Below are 12,927 nucleotides of genomic sequence, written 5' to 3' on the forward strand. Positions count from 1 at the left end.
AGGGTTATAGTTGTAAGAGGGAGCTCATTACAGCAATAATATTCAGCATTGCTGAATGATAAAATGATTATCATGCAAAACTGGAATAGATTATTTTCTTCCAGCCTATAAAGTTGAGTTAAAACAAAAAGTAAAAACCTAATGCTGCAGAAACTCAGCAGGTAAGACAGTGTACTTTATAGAGCAAAGCTAAAGGTAAATAACCAATATTTTGGGCTTGAGCCCTTCAACAAGATGTATACAGGCCTGCCTACGTTTTGCTCATCGCTTCATCAACCCCAAAATGTTGGTTGTATACCTTTTATCTTTGCTCTATAAAGTACACGGTTTGACCTAAAGCACAGTCTGCTGACCCTGTGGATGAATTAAAAACACAATGGTGGAGAAACTCAGCAGGTCAAGCCCCATACTTTATAGAGCAAAGGTAAAGACACGTAACCAAACTCTCAGCCCTGAGCCGTTCTTGAAGGAATAAGCAAAAAACAGGAAATTTCAGAATTGGGACAATGCTGGCTGGGGGAGGAGTCCAGACTAACCAAAGGTGTTAATTGGATATGATAAGGGGAAAGGTGGGAATTCATTTTATCTGTGAAAAGAGGCAGGGAAAAGGAGTGGGTGGAGAGGGTGTTTTATGGAAGTGAATGGTGCCTAGTTGCAAGATGAGGTGTTGTTCCTCCAATTTGCAAGTGGTCTCAGTCTGGCAGTGTGAGACAATGGATAGACATGTCAGCAAATGGAACGGAATGGAGAATTGAAATGGGTGGCCACTAGATCCACACTATTGCGGGAGACCGCCAATGTACTTTGGATTGTCTGTCTGGGTTTAATTGGTAAGAAGAGGGATCAAATGCAGGCAGAGGGCCTTCGCCAAGAATTGCAAAGTGATTACCATTATTGAGTGACCAAAGGATCATCCAAAGTAACCATCCAAGACTCTCATATCCATGAAGCTCTGTGTTGTATGTTTAACTTAAGTTAGATTTCTAACATAATGTGAGGAATTAATTGTATTTCATAAGGAAGTAGCTTGAAAATTTGTGGTACTGAAAATTGGTATTGAATGGGCTATGCTTATGTTTGCCATGGTTATGTGATTTTTTAAATTCCTTTTTTGGTTGAGAGAAAATCAGAATCTTTATGCACCATTTATTCCTTGGCATATAGGTTAAAACTTTTTTTAGGACAACTTTTGGAATTAGACTTAAGTTCTTCTCTCTAGCATCCTTGACAAAAAAAAAGTTGCTTTAGCATTTGACACAAGATGATGCCAGATTTATTAAACTGAAAAAGGGACAGTGGATTGAAGAAATGAATTTTGATCTTGGATGTTATGCTTCATATTGTGCTACATTGATTCAGTAAATTGAATCAATAAATCAGATTAATTTTGCACTGAGCAACTTGTATAAATCTCATCTATAATGCATGTTTCTGAGCCCTTTGGATACATTTGCTGGTCTTGATTCACATTTTGGATTATTGTGCAAATATTAAGCTGCATATGGGGAAAGTGTTGAATTTGGCTAATGGATTAAGGAGGCATCATTAATGGATTTTAAGTTTTTTTAAAAAATCCCTAATTATGTTTATGTGAGGCTTGTCAAAGGTGGTTTCAGGATTAGGTCCCTCAGCACTTGAATAACACAATGCCTGTGCAAATATTTTCTTCTAGGATGGGAGAATGTTGTGTCATAATTGAATCAAATCCTTTATAGTATTATGGCTGCAGATTTCTGTGGTCCTCACACTAGATGGCTTTAGGGAAGTGATGATGTGATAAACTTTGAAATAAACATTGTCAGAACTTAGCACAAGTTGGTACCATGAGTTAGTTGTGTGTTTGGGCAAGTTCTCGCAATTGTGAGAAGCATTTTGAATGTTCTCATCTCGTAAAGCTACAAAATGCATCTTCTGAAATATTGCATGTAATGTTGTTTAAAATCTTTAAGCTGGTAATTTTAGAGGCCCTGTTATATATGTAGATAAAATGTATATATATTTTAAAAAGTGGGTCAAGTGTGACTGCGCTATCAAATTACAAACGTTACTTTTTTTTTGCAAAAAATCTGGTCGGCTGGAATCTTGTGTTTAAACATCAGTGAAGGACCAAACCCCACTGTTCAAGGCAATGCAAGGCTGTGGAGAAGATAGGAGAAGGAATGTAATGTTCTTGTCCCTAACAGAAATTACATAACAAATAAAATTTTGGAATAGTCATTTTCCAATTTGGTGGAGGGGGAGGGGACAAGTATTCATCTATACAAATATCGTTTCATGGATATGACAGTCTTGGATGGTTAGAGTGAGCAGTTCCTTTGGTCGTTCAGCTGTTCCTCAGCCTGGTGGTGCTGGTTCTAATACTCCTGTATCTCTTTCCCAATTGAAGCAGCTGAAAGATGCTGTGTGCAGGGTGCTCAATGATTTTGCGTGCCCTCTTCAGACAACGATTCCAGTAGATCACATTGATTGGTTGGGGGGTGGGGGTTGGGTTAGAGAGAGGGAGACCCCTGTGATTCTCTCTGCCACTCTTATGGTCCTGTGGATTGACCACCACTCCATTTCTCTGCAGCAACTGTACCACTCTGATGCAGCTGGCCAGGATGCTTGTGATCGAGCTTCTTTTGAAGGTTGACATAAGGTGTGGCCGGTAGTCTTCTCAGGAAGTGCAATCAAAACTATACTTCGGCAAAATGTAATTGTATCCACTAGGTTTGGGCAAAAATTGAAACCAGGAAACTTCCTGGAGTTATTTTCTTTTAATACTGGCATATTGAAGACCTACCAGTTTAGACGACTTGCCCACGTCACAGCCGCTAGAACTGATTGAAGATGAAGCTCCTGTCCAAGGATTTTGAAGTTATCTTGGTGGCTGCTTCTGTCTGTTGCAGTGTAATTGAAGACTGGTCTCTTGAATATCATTAATGGGTAAATCTGTAGTGACCATAATGCTGGATAAAACAAATGTTTTACAAAGAGCTGATTTGAGAACGGTCAGCAGATTTGCCTAAAGCAGAGTTGTATCCAGTGGAGCTTCTTGTGGAATACCATATATTACGAAAGGAAATGCATTGGATCTGTGCGTATAGATTTTCCACAATGTGAACCTGTATGTATATATGCTGCATAGAAGAATTGGTGATGCCACCAAGGTATCAGAATTTATTGTCATGAACTTGTAATAATGAATAAATTCTGAATGGCCAGCAGCTTAGAATATTGGACTGATTTCTAGTTAATAATTGTGTCAGCCAAGAGCTGCAGACTAGAATTCAGTATCGGGGTCATCTTCAGGAGTCGTGTCATCTCAGTGACGTGCACTCCTTTTTAAATTCCATAAAATCCATCTACATAAATACCACAAAATAAAAACTTGTAAAATGAAAGGGGTAGATGTGCCAATGTTGAATAAGGAGGCATTTTCCCTAAGTAACAAACTTTTAAAAACAGTATGTTTCACAAGTAAATTTACCCTATGATGCAATAGCAAGTTTGAGGGAAAAGAACAGTGGGATGGGTAGATCAATCCAAATTATTGGTTAGACTACAGTTAGAATGTGATATCTAGTTTTGTGTACATTAATAGTGGGAATCCTGTCATAACTATGGGAGATAATACAGAAGAGGTATTCTAAATGACATCGAATGAGGATTTTGTTGCTCATGCAATTAGAGTAGAGATTAGAGGTGAATGTTCTAATTTGAAGGGGGTTTTTAAGGTTGTGATCTTTTAATAAAATTGTTCCCACTCTTTAACAGATTGGTAACTGAACCCAATAGATTAAATGTTATTGAAGGAACAAAGAGGTTGAAGGGTTATTTTTTTGCTCAAGTGTGTTGCAAAGATGCAGAATAACTGTATAAACTGGAGCAAGCAGGATTTATAACATCTCTTTTAAGAGAAGTTGATAAATATTTAATAAATGGAAATTTTAAGGGGAACTGATCAAAGGAACGGGATTTGGTGGACAGCTCTTTCTTCGAAGGCCCAGCAGCTTCAATCTCTGCTGTAAAATTCTCTGTGATTCTTCTTGGCAATGTTCTCTATGGCAGTGCAGACAGGAAGTGTCGTCTTAAGATGAAGTAGGGCTCGACAGTGAAGGATGGTTAGACCAGGGCATGAGGTATTATTCAGTCCCTATTTTTAAATTGTCCTTTAACTTGTGCAATGTCTTTGATTCAACCAGGGGACGATGATGAGAAAGAAAAACAATCAGTGCCAACCTGCAGCCTTAACCAATGTTATTTATTCCTTCCATTTTCCCCTCCCCCCTCCACCCTTAGTGCCTTTTAATGGATAATGCTTTGGAACAGATTTTGTGTACGTATACGGAATGTACTAGACCAGTTAAACCATTATAACAATCTGATATGAATTTCTGCATCACTTCTTTACAAACCTGGCGGGAAATTATTCTGAGCACTGAATTTCAAAAAGGAAAGCTATGTACCATATAAATGATTTGAATGGTTGTCCTTGGCGGCATATCTTCACTTAAAGGTAGATCCGCTTTTATAAAATGTTGGAAGAAAGGCTGCGCTGTTTTAAAGTGGAGCCTGTTTTTTTTATTCAGGATTCAGCATTACTCTGTCTCCATTTTAGTTAGAGTTGAAGGTCTATTTAGAGGTTGTAGATAGGATTGAATACTTACGGCCACTAGCAATTCTGATATGTGGTGTCAAAGGACCTATTTATCATAAATATAGTGCATATTTTGCAATTTTAGCCACCACCATTTTCACTCTCTGGTTTGAGACCTGCAGGTTCTGTGTTACTATTTCCAAGATGATTGGTGATTCCTATTGTATCTTGTTCTTTTTGAAATGATGGTTTCAAATAAGTGCGTTTGGTTACATTGGGGAAAATAGTGGTTTCAAACTAAATTTTCATTGTTTTGCTTGAAGATTGAAATGGTCAGACATAGGGTAACAATTAGTGCCTTGTTTCAATTTTTTAATTTAAGTTGGCATATTTGAAATTTGTTGTTATTTCCCCATTGCCTTTCAGCTTTGCTTGAAACCTCCTTTAAATACCCACCTTTCGTCGTTTCACCTGTGTCCAATGTAGCTGAAATCTTGGGCCGCTTAGGAGAACCCAGTCTTTCAGCTTGTGCACTGGTGCAAGTAAATTCCAGTTATTCCCTTGGGGTAAAAATCCCAAGTGTAGTTTCTTAAATTATAATGATTTGTGCTGTTTCCTTTTTTTCTTTGAATCCTATCCCCACTCGTAGCCGAGAGTAAAATTTGATCTAAACTTTTGTGTTGCGCAGATGATTTTTTTGTGCTAAGTTTTGTTGTACAAAATAACTGGGTGTGGTATCACTTTCCCCCATCGATCAAATGTCTCTAGTGGGTTCATTATATTAAAATTTGATGCTATTTACGTGCTTGCTTATATGCTTAACTACAGCTTTATGAAGCCTCACTTTTAAGAAGTGCATTAGAATTGGTCTTAATTGACTTTTTCTATTAATGAATGTCTTTCCATTCTTCCTTAAATGCTCAATTTTGCATTTAATTTTACTCAGTTCAGGATATTTTTAATTCAACCAGCTTCTACGATTGGATCGGGGATCATCCTGGCCAATAGTGATTTGCAGCATTGTACACACTGTTTTGTTATTGATTGGAAAGGATGGATGGTGGGGTCTGTTCTTTCCCACTAAAATTAGTATTGGAATTGAGGATTAAAGAACTGGGATTTCTTTAACTGATGCTCTAACAATTGCATTCAGGATAACATGAAACGGGACTGATAGCACACGTTTCTGTTATTTATTCCATCTTGAATATGCTCTTTGTAGATTAGATTTTTGTTAATTTACCTTGTACAAGCGCACCAAAATTCTGATTTGCTGCAGTTGAACAGGTACTTAGAAACAAGAGTAGTCAACTTAATTGAATTAAAAAGCAATAACTACAAAAGATAAGTATTCATAGAATCCTAATGCACAAAAGTGACTTGCAGTAGTGCAGAAGTTCTTTTTGTGTTAACAGGAGTAGGATGGTTGATAGAAACTGTTGTTGATCCTAGAGGTGCTGGTTTTCAGGCTTCTGTGTCCTCTACAGCTATTCCCTGATGTACGTCCGAGTTCTGTTTTGACCAACTGGTTGTATCTCAAAATGGATGCAAGTCAGAAGTAATTAGCGTGGCATGTACAAGTTTAAATCAAGCAATTTAATCACATTTTTCATCATCAGAACTTGATCCCTTAGTTGCAATTGTACTTGACCAAACCTTTCACTGCTTCCCGAATTTTTCTTTATCTTTTTTAAATTGTAGAGACCGTCGAATGGGATAGCTGTAGACCACGTGCAATCACATTAACTTTTTTCCTCCTTCATATTGGTTGATTACCTTCAGTTTCAATTATAAAACGAGCATCTTCCTCAGCTTCTTGCCAGATCTATCAGCAGGGGATGGGTTTTTCCTCTTGCTCGCTTGGCAAGCTTACATTTGCCGAATAACAACTGAGAGATGGTACCTATCATACCCAAGCAGCCATTTTTGGTTGGTTGTATGGATGGTCGTAAATCGGGGAGAGACTGTACTCAAAGGTAGCAGGCAGGCATTTGAGTCAAGTTTATTGTCATCTGCTTGTACAAGTACAACCCGACGAAACAGCGTTCTCCAGTCATCAGTGCAAACACACACAGACACACAACCAGACATAAGAGAATGTGACCATGGTGATGGGGGTGCCTCCTTGAGACAGTGTCTCACACAGACGTCTGCAATGGATGGGAGGTTGGAGCCTATAAATAACCTGGCTGTGTTTGCTACCTTCTGAATCCCTGGCCATCAATGTGGGACTGATTTTAAAACTGCTGTGAATGCAATTTGTTGATTTGCTTCATTATTTTAAGACTGGAATCTGGAAGGGACAAATTTTGTTTAATCCAACAAAAGGTCACCATACCTTCTGAAAAAGCAACATCCTTGTCTCTACACTTTAACAATGTCTTTAATTAACACTATTTGGTTTGAGTGTATCACCCAGTCCAGTTGGGAGAAAAAAGGAATTCCAGAAATACAACCTGAGCAGATTTTTTTTACCTCTGTGGCAAAACTGTAAAGGAAGGGGCTGGTGGAAAAATGGTCCAACTTCAGAGATTTGAAGTGGTTAGTATTGGGGTGTGGTGAGAAATCTAGAATAAAAAGCCTAATTGTAGGATGTATATATGTATATCAAATGTTTTAAAATATAATTGAGTCCAAATGTTAGGATAGAATGAAATTCTGTTCCACACAGCATGTAGTACATGTGCGTTATGTTAAATGTGTAATGTAATACATTTGCTTCATGCCAAAAATTGAGATGCTGTTTTAGAAAGTTCAGGGTTCTGCCAATTGATTTGAGTTAATGCTATAATCCAGTCTCTCAAATGTAACACCATTTTGTTCAGTGTTTTCTCTGTGTGCATGCTGCATATCTGATTTCCACTTGTTCTCACTTTTCCTGCATATTGCTTCCTGAGTAGACTTGCAGATAGATCTGTTATAAAAGCCTTGAAATGTGCTTAACTAAACAAGCATGCCACAAAAAGCAGATATTTTGTTTCTCTTTTAAATACAGAATCTTAGTTGAAAATCATTATTATTGGTATTTCTTCCTTGTGTCACCATATTGTTCAGTTTTCTCTGTGCGCATTCTGTATACTGTATCTGATTTCCACTTGTTCTCACCTTTCCCCCTATTCCTTCCTGAATAGACTTGTAAATAAATCTGTTGTAAAAACCTTGAGACCTGCTCAGCTAAGCAAATGTTCAACCTAATACAGATAGTTTGTTTCTCGCTCTTAAATACAGAATTTAATTTGGGGATAGATTTTATTTGTAATTATACACTATTTTGTCAACATCCATGTTACATAGAAATTAGATCCTTGGCAGGAAGGTGGCATCAACTGTATCATTCTGTGCTTCTCATTTTACAATAGATATTTTGGATGTTTCATTCTGTTTTTGGATTTGAATAACTCTTACTCCTTGAAAAAACATCCTCGAGTATCACTGAAGAATTTGATGAATGGGGAGAGAAGCAATGTGACAAAATCTTGGAAGAGCAAGATTTTTGTTCCATTAGCACATTACTGAGGATGGGCCTTTTAATTATTCCTTTCAGACCCTTCAATTCTTCTCATGGACTGAGAGGTTATTAACCCACATGAAGAAAGGTTAATTAATCTTTAGCAGCCTCTTTATAATTAGAATTTCTTTCTCATCTCTTGGTAGGCATGTATGAGGGTAAATTTTTTTAAAATCTCAGTCTTATCTACACAAAGCATTTGTTTAGAGTGGGTTTGTTTAGTAGGTGGGTTTGTCACTGTTCCACTTTGAAATGACCTGTAGACTGTAAGCCTAGATGATAACAAATCAGCTGATCCATGGGTTATAATGATGAAGTGATATTGTGGGGGGAGAGATTACTTGGATGCTATCCGTTAATTATCCTTGGTTCTGTTTTGGTGCCTTTGGAAAACTTTCTACTGCTATGTTGTCAGCGGATGGTGCTTATCCCACTAAATAAATATTAAACTGGTTTGCATAATTTTTGCAATGTTCAAATCTTAAAAGTATCACCACATTATAAAGATAGATCACAGGCCCTGTTCTTACTATCCATAGGCTTGCGCTTTTTCCTGGATCATCATGTGGTCTTGAATTTGATGTTTTAACCAACATGAACCTTTCTCCACCCTCTCCATTAACACATGTCTACCTTTAAACAGTAATAGATATGTCCGTGTACTGGTACAATCTTTTTTACCCCAACAATTTTAAGGATTGTTTGCGCTGTAGTCTTAAGATTTAACAAATGGGAGATGTGAGACTATTCAGTTCTGGTCACCTCATTATGGGCAGGAATCTATCGATAGGGTGCATAGGAAATTTACCAGGAAGTTGTCTGGATTGAAAAATAAATCTTGTGAGACGAGGTTAGTGTAGAAGGGTGAGAGGAGACTTAATGGAGGTATGCAAGATTCTTGGGAGGTAAAGACGGAGTGGACAGCCAGTGCTTTTTTCCCAGGGTAGGAATAGCAAACATTAGAGGACGTGTGTACAAGGTAAAGGGAGGGAAGTTTCGGGGAGACATCAGGAGTAAGTTTTTTTTTAAAGAGTTGTGGGTGCCCGGACTGCCTTGTTAGGGATGCTGGTGGAGGCTGAAACATTAGGGGTATTTAAGACACTCTTGGGAACATGGATGAAAGAAAAATGGAGGGTTACGGGGTAGGAAGGGCTTAGTTTCATTTTGGTAAGAATATATGGGTTGTGCTGTAGTGTTCTTTGTTCTATGTATAAATGCTCATTCTTCATTTGTTAATTATACTGGTGCCCAAGAAAAGTGTAGCAACCTGCCTTAAAGACCAGTAGTACATACATCAACAGTAAAGTGTTTTGAAAGGCTTGTGTTGAAGCATATCAGGTCTTGTCTGAGCGGTGACATGGATATGTTCCAGTTCACCTATCGTAGCAACTGTTTGATGGTGGATATCATCTCACTGGCTCTACACAAAGCCCTGGAACGCCTGGACAGTAAAGATACATTCATCAGGATGCTCTTTATCAACTACAGTTTGGCATTTAACACCATCATTGTCTCAAAACTGATCAGCAAACTCCAAGACCTGTGACTCAACACCCCACTGTGTAATTGGATCATGGAGATCCTTTACCTCCACACTGCAATTAGCAATCATTGAGGATTGGCAGGAAAATCTCCATCAGAACTGGAAAACCACAGGGCTGCGTTCTTTGCCCCCTGCTCTACTCACTTTACACCTACGAATCTGTGGCTCGGTACAACAATAACATCATGGACAAATTTGCCAACAATACCACTGTTGTGGGGGTTTGTATAAAGAAAGGTGATGAATCAGCATACAGGAGGGAGATTGAAAACTTGACTGAATGGGGCACCAACAACAACTTTGCACTTAATGTCGCCAAAACTAAGGAGCTGATGGCCGAATTAAGAAAGAGAAAGCCAGGGGTAATAAATCATTGGGGGGAATCTGAGGTGGAAAAGATGAGCAAATTTAAAGTTTTTGGGAGTCACTTATCCCAGAGGATCTTTCCTGGACTCAGCACGCCAATGGCATTGTGAAGAAAGCACGTCAATGCCTTCACTTCCTCAGGAGTTGCGTAGGTTTGGTAGACCCCAGAAACCCTGGTAAATTTCTACAGGTGTCTGGTGGAAGGTGTGCAGACTGACTGCATTGCAGTCTAGTATGGGGGCATCAATACCCCTGGGTGTAAAGCCTTGCAAAATGTAATGGACACAGCCCTAGACATCACCGGCAAAACCTTCCCCATCATCAAGAACATTGACAGGGAACGCTGCTGTCAGAGAGCAGCTGCAATCATCAAGGATCCACACCTCCCAGCACACTGTGTTCTCGCTGCTGCCATCGGGAAAGACGTATCAGTGCCACAAGACTCGCACCACCAGGTTCAGGAACAACTTTGTAGTCTTTAATCATATAAAGTTCACTTCAGGTGGCACAGTTGGTGCAGCAGTCAGCACAATACCTTTACAGTGGGTTTCAATCCCACGCTGTCTGTGAGGAGGTTGCACATTCTCACCGTGTCTTCAGTGCTTCAGACCATTTATCATACAGTGAATTAAAATGTATGAAGACTGATTTCTATGATAGCAGGACCTCGTGATCGTATACTGAAAATTTCTGGTCGAGGTTGACTTGAAATGCTTCGGCCATGGATGTTTTTAAAAAAAACTCCGCCATTATTGAGAATGGAAACTTTCTTGGAGCCTCCTGTACTTCCCGTCAGTTGTTTAATGTCAACCTCCTCACCTGAATGCTTGTGACAGGGTTGAAGCGCTTTCAGCTGATCTGATCATCTCTGCATCACCTTGCAATTTTGCACATGTACTCCTATGTTATAGCTTCACTTGGTTGGAACTTAATTTTAGGTGTGCCTTGTATTCAAGTTGGCATTAACATCTGTACTCTTTCAGGTTTGAACTTGCAGCTTGTAATAACGTAAGCTGTGGATAGCATTGGAAACCATTCTCGTGGGCAAAGATTGTTCTCTGTTTTAAAAAGAAACAGCTCAATATCTGTTTTCATCAGCGACATTTAGCAGTTTTAATATTGTATCAAGCTGGTTATATTTTTCCATTGTAGTGATTGCAGCTTGAACCACGAGAGCAGAGCCCAGACCAGCAGAAGAGCAAAAATATTTGTTTCTCTCCCAGAAAAATCATTGAGGCCTGCGTCTGTATGCCGACAGTCTTTGATTTCTGTAAAAGGGTTGGATGTGGATTGACGGTGTCTTTTGGAGTCCATCTGTGATGTGCAAATTAAGTAATTTGTGGTAAAAAAACTAAAATCTGCCGTCATCATGATTCACAATGCTGGAGAAACTCAGCAGGTTAAACAATGTACTTTATATAGCAAAGATAAAGATACGTGACCAACATTTGAGGCTTGAGTCCAGGTGCCGGAACGACTACCCTCCACTGCACATCAACACCTCTGTAGTAGAGAGAGTGGAGAGCACCAAGTTCCTTGCCTGCTTCAGTCTTCTTAGGAAGTGCAATCACTGTTGCATCTTCCTGATAAATGAGGAGATGTGTCCATGATAGATCATTAGTTAAGTGAACTCAAGGAACATGGTTCTCTCCACTACAGAGTTGTTGATGTGTAGCAGAGGGTGGTCATTCAGGCACCAGCCCACCTTTTGTTCATACCTTGAAGGGCTCGTGCCCAAAATGTGAGTTACATATCTTTATCTTTGCTATAAAAAGTATACTGTTTGACCTGCCGAGCTTCTCCAGCATTGTTTTTAAAGAAGTTCTGCTTTATCAAAATTTGCTGCGGAATGTAATGTTTGCATGTGATGGCTGTTTCGTAAGTCCCTGATCCAGGTTATTTTGTTTTCCACCTAATACATGTTAGATAGCATTCCTTTCAAGGGATAACCATGTAATAATGGTCCTCTCTATTTGCCTGATGTAGGCACCTGCTCTTGATAAACCAACATGCATGCAATTTTATCTTCAGTATTTTGTTCAAAATACTACAGGTAATTCTTTGCAGTTGCACATGTGGATTATGGTGAATTTTAGATGGCATTGGAAATCTTTCTTTCTTTTTCTTTGGCTTGGCTTCGCGGACGAAGATTTATGGAGGGGTAAATGTCCACGTCAGCTGCAGGCTCGTTTGTGGCTGACAAGTCAGAGATCAAGTTCTAAACTTTGGGCGCCACAATACTAATTTTAATTCTATAAATTTCAAAATACTTTCGTGAAATTAAGGTAATGTATTCACTTGAGAAATGTTTGATGATTTGCTCATCTTTTCCACCTCAGATTCCCCCCAATGGTTTGGTGGTATTTTTCAGAAAGATACTTGCACTACTCTGTGTTGTGCACTATAAAACATGACCAAGAGATCTATTTAGAAGTGCTACAGATTTTAATTTTGTGTTGACATGAAAATTTGATAAAAGGATTTCTTTCACACTTTATAAAAACCTATAATTAGTGAAAGATTCCAACTGCTGAGTGCAACAGGTAGACATCTGTTGTGTCTTGAGAGGAACAGTGTTTAATTCTGAAACCTATGCTGTTAATGTTGAACCATAATCGTCACCACTGTTTAATATGTCAGTGCTTGATCCTTTCATTCAGAGACTGGCTGATCTTAGTAATCTTTCTAGGCTGGAGTAATCCTACTAAGCTGGAGTAATCCTTCTCGACTGGAGTAATCCTTCTCGACTGGAGTAATCCTTCTCGGCTGGAGTAATCCTTCTCGGCTGGAGTAATCCTTCTCGGCTGGAGTAATCCTTCTCGGCTGGAGTAATCCTTCTCGGCTGGAGTAATCCTTCTCGGCTGGAGTAATCCTTCTCGGCTGGAGTAATCCTTCTCGGCTGGAGTAATCCTTCTCGGCTGGAGTAATCCT

At 39.0% G+C, this 12,927-nt stretch overlaps 1 protein-coding gene across 8 annotated transcripts in view; it reads left to right on the top strand.

Annotated features, from left to right (window-relative positions):
- tlk2 (tousled-like kinase 2) overlaps window positions 1–12,927 on the top strand; it is a 107,945-nt gene that overhangs the window by 1,640 nt on the left and 93,378 nt on the right. The window lies entirely within an intron of this gene.

The sequence above is a fragment of the Narcine bancroftii genome, chromosome 12 (assembly GCF_036971445.1).
Source record: "Narcine bancroftii isolate sNarBan1 chromosome 12, sNarBan1.hap1, whole genome shotgun sequence".
Taxonomy (NCBI): Eukaryota; Metazoa; Chordata; class Chondrichthyes; order Torpediniformes; family Narcinidae; genus Narcine; species Narcine bancroftii.